This window comes from Cyanistes caeruleus, chromosome 17 (genome assembly GCF_971803275.1).
Source record: "Cyanistes caeruleus chromosome 17, bCyaCae1.hap1.1, whole genome shotgun sequence".
NCBI lineage: Eukaryota > Metazoa > Chordata > Aves > Passeriformes > Paridae > Cyanistes > Cyanistes caeruleus.
This window is the reverse complement of record NC_141717.1, coordinates 2,420,752-2,433,545: the sequence shown is the minus strand read 5'-3', so window position 1 is coordinate 2,433,545 and position 12,794 is coordinate 2,420,752. Positions and strand designations below refer to the sequence as shown.

The 12,794-nt window shown below is 47.6% G+C and overlaps 1 protein-coding gene across 3 annotated transcripts in view; it reads left to right on the top strand.

Moving 5' to 3' along the window:
• XPO6 (exportin 6) overlaps positions 1 to 12,794 on the top strand; it is a 54,984-nt gene that overhangs the window by 913 nt on the left and 41,277 nt on the right. The window lies entirely within an intron of this gene.

Here is a 12,794-nt window from a genome sequence, read left to right as displayed (position 1 = left end):
TCCCCTTGTTCTACCCACAGGGAGAGCTTCTATCCCGATATTTATCAGGATGACAAAGGGCAGCCCCAAACTGCTTTTGCAGCTGGGCAGGGAGTGGGGAGGTGCTTTCAGCAGCCCTGGATCTGCTCCTGAGACTGCCCTGGCTCACCCAGAGACTCCCACTGAACACAGGCTGGAGTGTCTGGCCTGGTTCTCACCCCTTTCCAGCTTAACCTGCCTTAGGTGATGTAGGATCAGGCTTTGCACCCCTTTTCTTCTGGAATTTGGGATCCTGGTTGTGAATTTCTTTGCCCAAAAGCTGAGATAATTACATCTGCTCACTGTGTGATGTGCTCCTGGTGCATGATTGCTGTTTTATTGAAACTTTGATCTCTGTAGCCCCTTTGCTGAGCTTCATGAGCCTCTTGGAGAGGCTTTGCTGCTCCATCTGGGATGTGCTGGGGTGGGACATGGTCTCCTCAGTAAATACTGGTAGTATTTTATGGTAGCTGGCTGAGGGTGCTCAGGGTGGGCTCCTGATGTGTCTGCCACGTGTCCCAGCTCTTTGTGGCTTTAGCTTCAGGCAAAGAGTGACATTTTTGAGGTGGATTCTTCTTAGTGAGCACCCCAGGTTCAAAAAGGTGAATAAATGGTTTGCAGGATTTGGTAGGGCAGTGTGTGCACTTCACATTGCAGGTGGCAAAAGGACTCATTAGTTCTCCCCTCTCTTCCCTGTGGACACACACGTTTATCCTCCTGAATTACACCTTGTTTTCTTCTTTTTTTTTTTTTTTCCCTTGAGCATCCACTATTTGGCTCAGCCACAAGTCCTGCCTGTGGAAGTTGAGAAGCAGTCCCTGGGCTGTGCTGCAGGATTTACTGTTGTAACTCATCATGTGATTCCTGTGCAAGATTTTCCTTCTGTTCCCATTTCCCTGGAGCCTCCAGATGGGCATGTTCTGCTGCTAGTGCACCCTCCTTCCCGGAAACAGTTGGGAAAGTGTGAAGATGAGCTGCTGGAAGGCACACTGGGAACAAATAAAACATAACTAAACTCTGCTCCAGAATAACAGGCTGCTGGGAGCAGATTTTCCTTAGTGGGGTTGGTCTGGAAGGGAATGAGCAGGGATGAATTAGAGCCTGATTAATTGGGCAGGAATTTTGGGAGGAAATTGGGAAGGCAGGAGGGAATGCAGGGATGCACAGTGAGCTCAGGCACTACAAATGTTGTAGAACAAGTGCCTGTTTGCCTGGCTTAGTTTACAAGTTTACAAAACATGGTTTAGTTGCCACTCATGGCTCAGAAATCTTAATGCCGCTGAAAATTTGGGTTCAGAGGAGGCTTTAGTCATTCTTTGCTTTCAGAGGTATTTGCAGAGAGCTCTGTGTGGTGGTTCTTGGGGCTGCTCCTGCCTGCTGTGTGTGTAAATAGTGCTTGTGCAGTGTCCAGTTTGGGCTTTCCTGAGGGGAAGGTGGTGAGCATGCTGTGGTGTCTCTGTAGGGAGAAGAGGATATTGTAAAATCCAGGTGGGTTTCTGTAGAGTTCATCTCTAAGCACATAGAACAGATCCAACTTCAAGCTTTCCCTCCACAGACCACAAATTACCACATTGTTTCCTCCTCACCTTTTAAGATCCTTTTAGAGGATTTTTTGAACAGCTTCAAAGTAAATATTGTTCATGGAGCTATCCTTGAAGGGATTTATTTTCTGTTCAAATAAGCCATGTTTTTGTCTCATCACTCTTTCCTTCACCTTGGTTCCTTCCACTGAAGATGAACCATCTTTGAAGCCCTGGGAGTTCCTGAGCAAATCACTCACTTGGGAATTGCATTTGCAACTCCCATGTGGGGCTGGAATTTCAATGATTGCCTCCTAGGAAATACATTCTTCAGTTATGTGGCATTTGTATCCTGCCAGCAACGAAAACAACTGAGGAACAGGGACTTCCAGGAAACGCTGCTGTGTGAGGTTAGGGATGCAGAGATGCTGGAGAACTGCAGCCAGGCTTCTCCCAGAACAAATCACACTTCCCTCAGGTTGGGCCTTCCAGGCGAGCAGCCACATGGGAAGCAGACAATGGAAGTGGCAGCCCAGATCCAGGGAATCTCGTGTCCCTGTTGTGTGTGAGGCACTCAGAGCTGCTGAAATGGGAGCAGGCAGTGGGCGTCTGCAGCTTGGATGTTTCTGACTTTCCCACAGCAGCATCCTGGCTTTTATTCCATGGCCTCTCTCACCACCTTCCCATTCTTTAGCAGTGAGTGCCGTTGTTTTCTTGTGCCTGGTGATGGTTGAAGCCTTTCATTCAGGAAGGAGTGAAGTGTGTGTGGATTGCAGCAGGTCCTGCTGGTGAGCCCTGGGTTATCCTGGTGCTCGTGGTTGCCAAGGAGCTGCTGCTCAATTACCAGAAGAGCTCCTGTTTATTCTGTGTCAGCCTCACTGAGCTGGTGGCCCTGAGGCTGGCTCAGGCTGTGGCTGGCAACCAGAGCTGCTCTGGGGAGCATTCCTGCTGTGTGCAGGTGACCTAGCACATTGTGACAGGGGGGAACAGGGGCTTCTTGTTCCTGCAGAGCCCCTTGGCCTGTCCCATCAGCCTGGGGACACTTGGGCCCAGGGGAGCTCAGGGCTGCTGTCCCTGGCCCAGGGGAGCTCAGGGCTGCTGTGCTTTGAGGAGATGGGGAGGATGCTGCTGCTGCACAGGCAGGAAGTGCTGGCATGTGGTCAGGTGGGCTCAGCTTCACAGCAGGGTTTTGGGAAGAAGAGGGAGCTGAGGGTGTTGTCCCCCAGCAGTGCCAGCTGAGGTACAGCATTAAAACTACACCCCTAAACCTGTGGTTCTGTCTGCTCTCAGTGCATCCCCTTCATGTGCAGTTAAAATAAAAGCAAACCCTTTCTAGAACCCTTCTGGCTCAATCAGCTGCTGAGTAGAGAAACCAGAGAGTAGGAACTCGGAAGTTCCAGTCTCAGCTTCAGCATCTGGCTTCCTTTTTTGGCCAGCAAGTCATGTTGTGACTTTGTGTGCCCCCCAGTTATCCCCCCTCTATTAAATCATCAAACTGGAGATGATTAATGCTGGAGAACTTTCCCATCTCTGCAGCAAGGCCTGGGTAGCTCTAGAGATGAACCAGGAATGGGAACTGGAGCAGGAGAGCTGATCTCTGCTCGGATGCTTCCTCCAAGAGCAGAGCTTTTTCTCAGGAGGAAACAGCTCATTTAGCAGAATGGTTGCACATAATCCCTTTCAGGACCTATAATAATTCCAATACATCCATATTTCAAAGACCTGGGTAGCTAAATGTAGGCTGCAGGAGGACTAAAAGCTATCAAGGCAGAATTGTTGAGCCTCCAGGTTGACTAAAGGAGCTTGAAAAGCTCATTTCCACTGCCTGTCGCTGATGGATGGGTGGTGGTGGTGGTTGTAATTATTTCAGCAGAAAAAGCATTAAAATCTGGCAGGTACCACAAAGCTCCTGCCATGGGGTTCACTGCTCTGCAGAGATCCATGCATGGATGCCTGAAAACTCCAAGAACTTTGGGTTCAGTTGGGTGAATTAATTGCACATTATTGGGGGTGTCATTTAGGAAGTAAGCAGCTGTTGTTCATGTTGGATTTATATATTAGTATATGCAAAGTAGAAGAAAATGTAGCTTTGAGGTGTATAGGCTGATACCTGTCTGGTAAAATGTGCCCTAAAATCCTCCCAATCATTATCCTCTATCAGACAGCAGATATTTCCTCTTAGGAACTATATTTGTATTTGGGTCATTGCTGCCTTGGCTTTCTGTGCATCCCAGGTGTCAACATGACAACCTTCTTCTTTGAGAGGAAGAAAAGAAGTTGTTTGTTGCTTTCTTTTATGAAAATAAAATGTTTAGACTCCCATTTATATCAAATAATTTTTGGAATCCCATTTCCAGCATTTATGAAGTGTGCAGCATGTGCCTGTTCTCCCTTGTAGGCCTCGTTGTTCCAACCAAAATGTAAATATTAATATTTCAGTAGAAGAAAAGCAATTGGCTTTTTCCCTACTGATTCTGATGGTCAAGGACTTTCCTACTCATCCAGACACCCCCTGGGGTTTATTTGTGGGTTCTCTGTCCTCTGGGATTTTGGGGTGATGCAGCATCTCCTGGGCTAAGAAGCACCTACAGCTTATGGTGAAACAACTCTTTTCCAATCTTACCTTCCCTCCACACGCATTTGATTCCTTTCTTTATCCATGTTTCTCTTTTCTTTTTGCACTCAGGATACTTTCACTCCACCAGAACTATTCCAGGCTCTTCTAGCAACACCACAAATTCCTTATTTTTCCCCCTGATCTTCCCTGACCCTTTTCCTAAATGGATCATGCCCAGAATTCCATTTCTTTTCCTACTTCCAACCCTTTGCATTCAGGCTCTAAATTATCTTTTATTTGTTCCAGCATCTCCAAGCTTGTGGCTGGATCTCTGTGTGTATTTTTAGCATTTTGACTTAATATTTTATTAGGGCTTTAATTGCAGCTCCAACAGTGGAGCTCTTCCCAAGAGGGATTGTCCTGGTTCCTTTTTGTCCTCCCTTTGGAGAAAGGAGTGTGCTCATCTGTTTTGTGTACTGGCTTGTCAGGATGCCAAAGCCAGCACTGGATGCAGCTTTCCAGAGGGGAATGGGTTTTGTTTTTTCCCTTTGGAGAGATGTTTTGCCTGAAGAATCTGTGTTGTGCTCAGCTGGTTCCCTGCTGCTTCATTGAGTAAGAACAGAGCAGGTTTCTTCTGCATTGTAATTCCACCTTTTCTTTGGGATGAAGAGCAGTTTCTTCCGTGGAAGTTTGGCTCAGTGGTGGTTTCCCTGGTGTTTAAAATCAGGGTCTGGAGAGGATACAGCAAAACCAGCTACTTGACATGGCTGCAATTGCTGTTCCTCATCCCATTCCCTAATCCTTCAGTTATGGGGGATAAAACTGTATTTTCTACAGTTCCTTGGCTTTCTTCTTGCAAGTGTGAGAGAAACCAGAGGAGGACAAAGTGCATGACCTGCAGTCTCAGATGTGGCAGTGTGAGGTCAGGAGGCAATTCCTGCTCCCACTCATGGGATCAGCCATTCCTCCCATCCCAGGAGCTGTTGGGTTTGGAACTGGGGAAAGCTGCAGGGGGAAAAAGGCAACTTTGGCTTTCAAAAGCTGCTTTTTTCCTGGTTTTCTGCTGGTGCTTGGTGGAGCTGGTTGGGTCATGGTGACCCTTTGGTTCCCCAGGACAAATATCCCCACATTGGCCCAGCAGAGGCCCCTGTTGTGGACAGAGAGCCTGGAACCTTCCCCAGGAGCTGGACACTCCAGGAGCTGCAAGGCTGAGCAGCAAAGGGCAGTTGTGAAATCCCCCAAAGTGTAGAAGCATTGCAGATGTCAACATCTTGTTTGTCTTTAATTGGACTGCATGTTCTCCCTGCATGAGCTGTCCTTTAAAAACATTTTAATTAACAAAAATCTTAGTTATTCCCATGGTGGTTTTGTTATACATTCTTAAATGCCCAGCACAAGTTTTAATGCTGTTGCCAGGAATAAAATTTAGAGTATCACAATCTTATTTTTCTTTTCTTTGAGAAGGGGTGAGGGTCTGAAAATTCTGTATTTTCCTGTAGTATAATCACACCCCCTTGGAAATCAGGTCTGGCTGCTGTAATGTATTGGATGAGGTATAATCCTGTCCCCGTTGCACTTTGTGTAGCCAGGTGTTGGGACAGTTTCCCATGGTAATGGGCTTAATCCTGCCAGGCAGAAGTGGATATTGGAGAAAAATCAGCAGGATTTGCTTGCTGGAGCTGCATCTGAGTAGAGGTACCCCTTTAAGAAATCTGCTGAATAATTGTTTTATTCTTTACATTCACTTTCTTTTTTTGCCTGCCCTGGTGCTTCCCATTTCCAGCTCTGCATATGTGCATAATTCCAGAGACTCCTTCACTTGGGGCTACAAACAACTGTGATTCAGAGCCTTTCCCTGGGTATTATTGGGACTTGTCTGGAGGCTGAGATAAATAAAGGTTTATTTGCGGCTCTGCTGACAGTGAAGGATTTGAGAAGTGTTTTTAAAAATCTCTTCATGCATCTTGGACTCCTTAGAGCTCCACACAACCACGCCAGTTCTTCACTCCTGTCACTTGGACATCATCTTCTCTTGTCTTCTCTCTGGTCAAAGGAGCTGCTGCGTTTGTACAAGTGAGGAGGAGCAAGGGTTTGGTATTTTTAAGTGTCAGATTTTCACCTGTAAGAGATTGAAGAGTGTTCTCTGTAGGAAGAGTCGTTATAACCACAGGAAGGACGTGGAGCTGCTGGAGAGAGTCCAGAGGAGGGCATGGAGATGCTCCAAGGGCTGGAGCCCCTCTGGAGCCAGGCTGGGAGAGCTGGGGGTACTCACCTGGAGAGGAGAAGGCTCCAGGGACACCTCAGAGCCCTTGCAGGGCTTAAAGGGGCTCCAGGAGAGCTGCAGAGGGACTTGGGACAAGGGATGGAGGGACAGGACACAGGGAATGGCTTCCCACTGCCAGAGGGCAGGGATGGATGGGATATTGGGAAGGAATTGTTCCCTGGGAGGGTGGGCAGGCCCTGGCACAGGGTGCCCAGAGCAGCTGAGGCTGCCCCTGGATCCCTGCAAGTGTCCAAGGCCAGGCTGGATGGGGCTTGGAGCAGCCTGGGATAGGGGAAGGTGTCCCTGCCATGGCAGTGGATAAGCTTTAAGGTCCTTCCAACCCAAACCATTCCGTGGTTCTGTGATGAGTGTGGGGTTTTTAAGCAGACTTCAGCTAAGCAGGCTGTACTGGGGACAGTGTGAGTTCATTTGACACTGCTGCTCATCTCTTGATTTCTGGATCATTGGAGTAAGATGATGAGGGTTTTCTTAACGCCTTTCACAAATATTTTTTGTAAGGATTTTTTTATTCCCTTCACAAATACATTCCTCACCCACATTGTTGCTTCCAGAGGGTTCCTTGGGATCTTTTTTCCACTTGCCTGTTTAGAAGTTGGGTTATTTCACCTAAACCTGTGGAGAAAGTGTTGTCTCAAAGTGAGTGGAGCTGTGTTTGGGGCAGCCCTGCGGCCCTGCAGGATTTCACATAGAGAAAAGGGAAGAGATTGTTCCTTAGCTCGTGGTCCTGCCTTGCTGGGAAGGATGGGATCTCCCTGCAAGGGGTCCCAGGCTTTGGAGTGTGGGGCACCCTGGGGAACCCAGCAGAGGGAGAGAGTGAAGTGAAAGGAATGATGCAGCTTCAGAGGTGTGAGTTTCTAGACTTCACTGGGGGAATTTCAGTCAATTCTGACCTGAGCCAACCAGAGTCACCTTGCAGTGTTTTAACTTCTGGAAGCAGCCCCAGCAGCAACCTTTGGCAGATGCTCAGCTGTGTCCATCTGAAGAGCAGATTTTGTTTGGCTGCTTTTGCTGATAACCCACAAAATGAGAAATTATTGTCATTGATGGCTTAAAAAGTGGTGGCTAGCAGCTGAGAACTGACTGAGCCAAGTGTCTGCTGAGGAAAGTCTGATGGCTGTGGCAGGCCTGTCAGGTTTAAGTTGCAAGTCCAGAAAGTGACTCCAGAGCCACCTCTGCCTGCTGTGCTTTGGTGATGTGCAGGGTATTGGTCTTGAGGAATCTGCTTTGTGTGCTTCTGCACTTCTCAGCTGTGGATTGCTATTTTAGCAACTGCTTGTTTGGGAAAATACTGAGTTGCTGAGTCCTTTCCAGCAGCTAAACCACAAGAAATCAATTAGGAAGTCAACAGCACGTGACCAGCTGCCTTTCCTGGGCGTCAGAGACCCAGAAATTGCTCTTGGGCTCATCTTCAGCAATCGTGGCTTGAAACAGCACCTAAACCACCCTTTGGTCATTCCAGCCTGCTGGAATTTATTCCTTTGCTGGGTTTCTAAGAGAATTCCCAGGTGCTGAAGCCCCTGGGAGCTGCTGGGTGGAGGACACCCTGCCTGCTGGGCTTGGTTATGTGGGTTAAGAGTTACTGGGTTAGAAAGAATCAGACTCAGACACTTGAGCCTGTTAATCAAAGTTCAACCTTCAAACCTGATGCCTGGTTAACTGAATCTGCTTGTCCAAGAGGGTTTAAGAAATCAGATCCCTTGGGTATTGAAAAAGGTGCTGATTACTCGTGGAGCAGGCAGTGTTCCAGGTAAGATGATCTCTGGTGCAGAAATCAGGCTGGCACTGCTGGCTCTCCATGGCCTGTTCCACACAGCACTGCTCAGCCTGGGGTCCTGCTGAGTCCTTAGCTGATATTTAAATTAAACATTCTGATTCCTGAAGTGCAGCCAGGTTCCTGAAGGGGGGAGTTGTCCAGGCAGGAGGGCTTTGAGCAGCTCTGGAGCTGGTCCTGAGCCTTAGGACCTCAGGGACACGGAGAGGAGCGTGCTGCCTTTGCTCCTCTGCCAGTAGCCTCGAGGTACAACAGCACTCTGTGACTTTTATCCCACAATTGAAGCAAAAAAATCTACTATAACGAGTTTGCAATATCTCCATGTTGTTAGTGATGTGCTGAAGTGGTGGACTCTGAAATGAGTGAGCCAGGAGAGGGGTCAGCTCTGCAGCCATGGCCCCAGGAACTGAGCTGTGCTGGGAGCACAGAGCGGGGCCCAGTCTGCTTTCGGTTCTTGAAACCACAAAAACATCTCTGAAGTGCAACAAGGAAACTGAGAATGAAGGCTGAGCCCTGTCCTGATAGCATCAGCAGAGCACTCACTGCTGGGGAGCATGTATGCTGTGGGCTCCTCTCGTCACACCTCTGCTAAGAGACCCTGGGGAGGAGGATGAACCCCCAGATTCTACAATTATTGATGGAAAGGATTAAATATAATGAGTGTCACTGCTTTTGAGCTCCCAGCTCTGCCTCCCTGTAGCGTGTGTTTATCTTTTCTGGAGGATGTGTTGGGTGTTCTACAACTTTTTAAAAAACACTTCATAATTCTGCATTACTTGCTAAAAATAATAGTGCACTTCTTCCATGAATTTTACTACCCTGAGTGGCCTAGGGCTGGCCCAGGGGTTCTCCAGGTTTTTGTGGACGGGATTGAAATGACCCACAGGCTTGCTGAGAGTGTGATTTCTAATTTACCTGTTCATTACCATGATGTGTTAGGGCTGGGACAGGGAGGGGCTTTGAAAGACACCCTGGTAATCCTTCAATGAGTAAATTACTACCTCAGTACACGGAGATGTTAGTATTGTTAATACTCACAATACATATGTGCATCATTAAGTTAAACTTGACTATAAATAATAGAGAAATAAGAAAACTCAGCAGCTGGAGTGTAGTTGTTTGTATTTTTAGGTGTGTGATTGTGCTGTTAATTAACTGCACAACACTGGAAGCAGAAGGCTCCGAGGTGGAAGAGGATGGGACACTGCAATTAGCAATGACAGGGTGATGATGAGTTATTTTATACAGGTGCTGTGGATGAAATTTCTTGTTTCTTGTCTGGTTTTTTTAACCCTTTGCACTGGCTTGTTGGTGGCATTATAGCAATTCCAGCTGGGAATTTTTCCATCAGCCAGGATTCTCGTTGTGTGCTCCCCTGAAGTCCCTCCTCTCCTGGAAGATCTGCCCACAAGCTGGTAGATGGAGCTGATAGTGATTTTAACAGAAAAATGTGATAAAATCTGAATCCTGATAACTGGAGGAGGCTGAGCTGTGCTGGGCTGTGTGTCTTGCACTGGAAACAGCAGGAGAGGGTGGGTGGGATTGGGATGGAGAGGAGAGGCAGGCTCCAGAAGGTGAGGAAGCTGCAGAGGGATCAGTGGGGGCTCGGTGGGCTGGAGGTGTTAAACACAGCGGATGGACGGGGTGGGCGTCACAATCCAAACCAGGATGGCTTGGGGTGGGAACAACACCCTGACAGAGCTCCTGTCTTTAAATAAAGAGAAGCAGAAGCAGGGTTTGATCTGCTGTGAGGGCTCCTGGGTGCAGCAGAGCCAGGGCTTTTCCTCCCTGCCACCGGAGGAGATGTTGGGAGCTCATGTGGTGTAAAATCCATCCTTCCTCATCAGGAAGGTGCTCCAGCACTGCCTGAAGGATGAAGTCACCTCTAACATTGCAGCTGCAATTAACATATTACTAAAAAAAGCTCTGGAGAGGGAATGCCTTAAATTTGTCTTGGAGTGCCATCCATTTGCAAACACATTAGGGAAAAACTGAACAGACCTAACCCCTCTCTTGGTGCCGTATTTAGAGGTTCATTTGTGTGATGGATGCTCTAATGGCAAACATTGCAAGGTTAACAGCTTGTGATTTTATGGCAGAGCAGTAGAGAAAAGCTTTCCCCTCAACGAAAAAAATCCCTTCAGAGACCATAAAATGAAATTAAAAAAAAAAGAAAAAAGAGGAAGTGAACTCTAAATGAAAGCACTTGTGGAGAAAATGGCTTTAGAAAGCACTTCCATGTCTTGCAGAATGAGCAGGTGCTTTTCTATGGTTGTGTTTGGTGATATGCAAACTAAAATTAGCATTGTATCTGCTCTTCAAGTGCATGTGCAGTGTCTAAACTGCAGCCCAAGGATCGCTGCTCTGTTGTTCACTGGAGCTGGATGAGTAACTCCTTCTACCCCAATGCTTTAGTCACAGTCTACATCTGAGCTTGTGATGGAATCGGCAGCAGGGTACAAAGATTTTGCATCTCCAGAGCCTCACTGAGGTGCAGCTGCAATATTGAACAGCCTGAAATGCAGGAGGTTGTCACTTTTTTTTTTTTTTTTTTTTCCCCTTAATCAGCAGAAATCAGTTAATGAGTCATACAGCTTAAAATGTAACTGGAGCATAGCCCTGAAATCAGCTTGTGGGGTGGGTCCTTCTTGTGGTGCTTTGGTGGATGGAGAATGTTGTTGGATGTGCTGGCTCTTGGTAGCAAATCTTGTGTTTTCTTTCAGGAAAAGGAGCTGTTGGAGCTCATTTTCCTGTTTGGAGGAGGGCACAGAGGGTTGGAGTCCAGAGGTAACTGGAATAATCAGTAAGCAGCTCCACCCATCTGATAGTGATGTGAAACGCCTTTAGCAAACTGATGAGGGGAAACGGGATGGGAAAGACACAGCAGCTCTCTCCCACCCTGATCCACAGGAGTCCTGCTCAGATCAGATGGGGCAGTCAGGAGCAGCAGAGCCTGCCCAGTCTGTGTGGTGTGGACCCAGCACTTAGAGGCACCTATTGTGGGGACATCACCTGTGCCACAGCTCCCAGAGATGCTGTTTTGACCCAAATTCCAGCTCAGAGTATGGATGTGCTGCTGGAACACGGGAACCTGCAGCTGTGGCTGTGTTAGATTTAGCCCTGCTCGCTTTCACCTCTCATTGCCATGTTCCCCTGAGGGAGCTGTGACAAGGACATCACCTTTGGCCACAGGATCTGCTGAATTTGGCAGCCAGGACCCCTCCCCGTGGGTCAGAACTCAGCCATGGTGTTGAAGTAGGAGTGGATAGTGACGTGGCACATCTTATCTCCCCTGCTTTTTGTGAGCTGCAGAGTTTTCACGGGGAAAAGCTCATGTTGCCTGCTCTGCAAGCAGGGCTTGGAGAGCTGAATATATTTTCCTCTAACACTTGACAAAAGAGAGAAATGGTATTTTCTGATGTTTGATCCAGCCCTGGGAGGCACTAGGGGTGAGAAAGGTCAGGTTTGATTTCTGAAAGAGAGTGGGAAGTATTTCTGTTTCAGTAGTTGCGTATTTAGTAATGCCTCATGGAGGTGAGGCAAACTTCCAGCCCTGACAAAGAAAATTGGAGTAAATTCTGTTACTGATGGTCCACACTTCCCTTGAAAACCTTGGGATATGAAATCTATGCACAACCCAGGATTTCAGACCAGAACCTGAACTCAGCACTGCTGGTTCTTCCTGTTCTTCTCCTCAATGCAGAGTAAACAGAGAGCCCTAAAAGAAAGCAAACTGCTTGTTAACGTGGGAATAACACTAGGAAATATTCCAGGTACAGCCCCAGGTGCTCCAAACAGCTGGATTTTAATTGGAGTCTCACTAATCAACTTCCCAGGTGTCAGGGTCCTGGTACAGCCACATTCCCCTGCAGCTCTGCACAGCATGTGACCTCCTTATCTCAGTGACCTCCTTATCAGAGCCTTGCTGGACAGCTGGGGGGTGACCACATACCCCCAGGATCTGGGGAGCTTGAGGAATTCCCAAAGGCAGCAGCAAATGCAGGTCCTTGCTAAGTCCAGCCTGGAGTTAGAAGGGGATCCTGAGCTGGGCTTTGGTTACCTCAGACAATTTTTCCTTCTCTACCTTTCTCTGGCCAAACCTCCCGAGCCAAACAAGAGAATGATCTCAGAAATCCTGCTGTGTCTTTGTGCCCCAGGGTGGCCTTGGGTGCTCCTCCCAGCCTGGGCCTTTTTGTGTGAAATCCTCGGGTTGTGCTCTCTGCTTTCTTTTTTTCCTGCTTTTGACATGTTGAACATGGTGATCATGGTGTTCTGCTTTGGATGATTAACTGTGGAAGATTAACTGTGTGCCTAAGGAATAGGATCTTCCAAATCACAGTGCTGCAGTCGGTGGAGAACAAGGCAGATGCTCAAGATTTATAAAAACTCCATAATTTATTTCCAAAAGGAGGACATAAATCTTGAATCTTGGAAGAAATGTACTTATGCAAACTGCTCTTGCTGGAGAAGGATTGAATTAAGTATCCAAAGACATCTGAGCCCTTCCACCCTGTGAAGAACCAAGAGTTTTCCATGATTGAGGTGATCTTGGTATTGGATGGTAGAAGGAGTGGGAGACTTGTGCTGCTCTTGGAGGAATTTGCATCAAATTGAGAATGGAAGCTCATCTTTGAGGGTTTGGCA